Consider the following 4616-nt stretch of genomic DNA (forward strand, 5'->3'; position numbering starts at 1 on the left):
AAACTAGGATGGTTTTTAATTTAAGAAAAAACTAAACAAGAAATCCTTCCTGGAGATGGTAATAACTAAAAATATCTCTTTTCCTCTCTGAATTATACTTTACATTGTGAGATGTGAGACTCATTCACACAGAACTAGGAAGCAGGAAGAGATGTCATCCCTGGAACAATAAGGAGCAATAAGAGAGAGTTCAGATCTCTCACAGGCACCAGAGTGCTGCAATTCTAAGGCAGGAAATTTAAGTACAAAGACCTGAATGCAGGATCATTGTATGCCGACAACTCTTCAAATAATTACAGTCACAACTCTGTAGGCAACAACAACCACAACAAAAATACTTTTTCCATATATTCATGGGCAAAATGCTTTGCTTGAACGTAAGGGAGATTTTCCTGATACAGGTGAGTGATCGTGATAAATTAAATGATGCTTTCCAAATATGTTTTAATCTATAGTGAGTTTTCCCATTATAAAAACAATGCGGCCTGATTTCCTCCCACAGCAAGCTTGCTGAGATTGCCTTGATATAAACTGTTAACAAAATAACGCAGCCTATGAAGACACATTTCTGAATACTGTGTTTACATTCTTGATTGCTGGCACCTTCATGGAAAATTAATGGGCAGTAAAAAGTAACCTTAGTAAATGTTAACATTTCACCCATTATTGGATGTCCCGCGCTACCGTCTCGCCAGCAAGAACGACGCAGAACACTCGGATCCTTCTGCAGTAAAGCTTTAATGCATCTTGAGAGATAGATGATCAGCTTCTTAGAGGGAGACCCCAAGCTAAGAAACCCAGCCCCTTATATAAGCCTAGGAGCTCCGAGTGAGATGTGTAGAGCTGGGATTGGTGGTTTGCACATCACCCCAGATGACGTCACGGGAGAGGCACAGTTTAAACGGTTAACTCCAACTGACAGCGACAGTTAACTCCAACTGACAGCGACAGTTAACTCCAACTGACAGCGACAGTTAACTCCAACTGACAGCGACAGTTAACTCCAACTGACAGCGACAGTTAACTCCAACTGACAGTGGATGTCAGCGCCATCTTCTAACGGCAATAGCGATAGCGAGGGCGGCTCCTCACATCTCCCCCTATTCATTTATTTTTGAAGCAATAGGACACCCACAACTTTGGAGTGGAGATAGAGGTCAAATCCCCATGTGCAAATTCGGAACATGTACAAAGCTCCTCTCCAGGGTCTTATCCCCAGAGGAAGTCCTGACCAGTCCGATGTCTTTTTTCTGGGGGAAGGAGATCATGACATAGAACCTTCATGCAAGATGACTTATCTCCCAGGAGAAAGTCGTTATACCGCAGACCTCTCCTGTGCAGTGCTTAGCCTTGCAACTCCTTGGGCTGCTGAAGCCTACCCACTCTATCCCGTGCAATGAGACTAGCCTCGTGGGGTGCAAGAGCTGGGAGGCCAGCGACCTATTGCTTTAACATGGTTAACCAAATGTCAGGGGATGCTCCGTGTTCTAAGGCAGCAAGTGCTTGTGCCACCACCACTTTCTCCTTTTGTTTGGGCTCTGAGCGTACACACCATCCAAAGCATCAACACTATTCCACAGCAGAGAACTAGGCTAAATGATCCTACCCCCACCCATTCCTTAAAATAAGAAAATGCAGATGAAATCCAGGGGAGAGGTCTTCCATCAGAGAAAGATCCAGATGCGTCGAATTCACTTGCAGGATCGCCATTCTCAACTCACGGAGTGTCTGCTCAAACTCAAAAGTCCAATTCTGTAATAAATGTTGAGACAGAGCTTTTGACAGGTTAGCTGCTCTTGTAAAATTCTCATATTGTACTAAGTGACACAAAGGCCAGGCAACTTTGTTCACATCCCAATTTGGCCATCTGCCACAATATATCCAATTGTTCCTGAACCAAATTAATCTGTTGGTTTACCAACATCAGGCCTCCTTGTATCTGAGAATTGGCAGTGGCCTGTTTATCTAGGACCATGGTCACAGTGGCCTATAGTTCATTAATGGTTTGAGTTGTCTGCACAGTGGCAGAAAGTGCAAGGGCCGAGGCGGTAACCGAAGCAGTAACCGCGGCGGTGGCTATCAGGCCCACAATAATAGCAGAGATCCCAAAAATCTCGCTTTTCCCTAAACAAACTCAAATTACTTGGCGCCTCAACAGGAGCTGGAATAAATCGAGGCATGCGCATTACCAAAGCAAAAGGGTGCTTAATAGCATCCCAGCATAATGCATAAAAACAATTCTAAGCAGAACAATTTATTTCTTTCTGATTCTTACCTAAGGTATCATTACTCACAACCCAAATAAAGGGCAGCTGAATAATTAGTTCTCTTAAAAGGGGTATACTTAACATTGGAGGAGGACCAATCAGATGATCCAGAGCTCTGTCCCTCACTCAGACTGTTGCCTAATGCCCCTTTCCAATCAAAAGTAATCTGTCCCTTCTCACTATCATAGGAGAAAGATCAGTACAGCTTCCATTAATTCAAAAGGATTAGCATTAGATCTTTCTGGATCCATATGAATAAAATTATCCTTTAATGAAGAAATCACAGTAAAGCACAAGCTTCCTACTAATGACAAGGTTCTCTCATCCTGAAAACTCTGTATCTGAGGATCTAAAGGCAAAAAGGCAAGCCCCAACTCTCTATTATTTGTGAAAAATCTAGGGAACACCTGGGCATTCTGCATCACTGGCATCGGTAGGGGAAGGTAGACATGATGGCCCACCGTAACTCTCCCATCATACTAGGAACCATCATCCCGAGTAGGAGAGTCTTCATCACCCACTTGGCCTCCATCCTTCTTATTCTGGAGTTGTGAAGGAGCTCTTCGAGTGAGTCTTTCAGGGATCCACAGGGGTTTTCTTCCTCCTGTGGAAAAACACACACAGCTCCCCTGGATCTTATAAGAATAGGATCCGGGCCTTTCCAGAGATCAGTCAAGACATCTTTCCATTTTACCATTTCTTTTGGCCTATCAGGCTCTAAACTGTGGCGATCAGCCGCAGTGTGGCCTTGGGCATCACAGTTCAAGAAATTAAGGGTAAAAAGTGCCATGGATACAGCAACTCTTGGTACCGAGGGTAGAACATCCTCAATACTCCCCTTTTGTTTAATCAGATATGATTTGAGTGTACGATGGGCACGTTCCACAATGCCCTGTCCTTGAGGGTTATAAGGTAGGCCAGTTAGATGGGTAACATCCATTTGCCGACAAAACTGTCGGAATTTTTGAGAGGTATATGCTGGTCCATTGTCTGTTTTTAAAATTCTGGGTTTTCCCCAAGCACTCCAGGCCTCAAGGCAATGTTGAATCACATATGAGGCCTTTTCCCCTGTTAGGGGTGTGGCAAACATTACGCCAGAACAGGTGTCAACAGAAACATGAACATATTGAAGCCTTCCAAAAGAGGGAATATGAGTAACATCCATCTGCCACATCTGCAATGGTCTAATGCCACGTGGGTTTATTCCCATGTGGGGAGTAGGTAAGAATTCGCAGCAATTCTGGCATTGAGTAACAATTTCCCTAGCCTCTTTCCTGGATAGAGCAAAACGACGGCGCAAGGTCTCAGCCGTCACATGAAAGCGCTTATGGAATTCTTTTGCTGCTTGTGCATGGGTAGACAAGGCAGCGGCCACCAGCTTTGTAGCCTTGTCCGCTAAGTCATTCCCTAAGGACATGGGACCTGGGAGTCCAGAATGTGCTCGGACATGGGTAATGAAAACAGGAAATCTCCTATTTAACAAGGCAGCTTGTATCTTCTGAAAGATGTTAGCAACTCTGCTGGAGGATCTTATTATTCCAGCTATCTCAAGGAGATTAACTGCATTAACCACATAAGAGGAATCTGATACAATATTGAGGGGTCCTGGAAAAGCCTCAAGAACCTCCAGTACTATCAGACATTCTACAACTTGAGGTGAAGTTTCATTATATTGTTTAGATATAACCCTATCCTTGACCACATAAGCTCCCATACCAGTTTTTGATCCATCAGTGTACACCACAGTCCCATCTGGGAGTGGGTCTTTAGCTGTCACTTGTGGAAACACTATAGCCTGGTTTAGGGCAAACTGTAAAATTGGATGCTTTGGAAAATGATTATCAATTTGTCCTGAAAAGGAAGTAACTAAAACTGCCCAATCACTAGATGTGGCTGCCAAGGTCTGAACTTGTGCAGCAGTATAAGGCACAATCAAGGAATCAGGATCCCTGCCAAAATGTGTAACAGCTGCTTTTATTCCGCGAAGCGCGAGCTGTGCAACAGCATCAGGGTACCAGTCAATAATCTTAGCAGGGGAAGCATTTGGATGAATCCAAAGTAATGGTCCATGTTGCCACAGGACTGCAGTTGGCAATTGAGCTGTCTTAAAAACACACAGATTAAAAGGTAGTGACTCCTCAATTCGTTGTAATTGTGCTTCCTGTAAGGCCTCTTCCACCATCTGTAAGGCTCGGTGGGCGGCAGGGGTAAATTTTCTGGGTGAGGAGATATGAGGCTCACCCTCCAGGAGATCGAAGAGGGGTTTTAGATCAGCAGATGGAATTTTTAAAAAGGGCCTCAACCAATTTATATCTCCCAGAAGTTTCTGAAAATCATTTAATGTTTGTA

Source organism: Mesocricetus auratus, unplaced genomic scaffold (assembly GCF_017639785.1).
Source record: "Mesocricetus auratus isolate SY011 unplaced genomic scaffold, BCM_Maur_2.0 Super-Scaffold_100037, whole genome shotgun sequence".
NCBI lineage: Eukaryota > Metazoa > Chordata > Mammalia > Rodentia > Cricetidae > Mesocricetus > Mesocricetus auratus.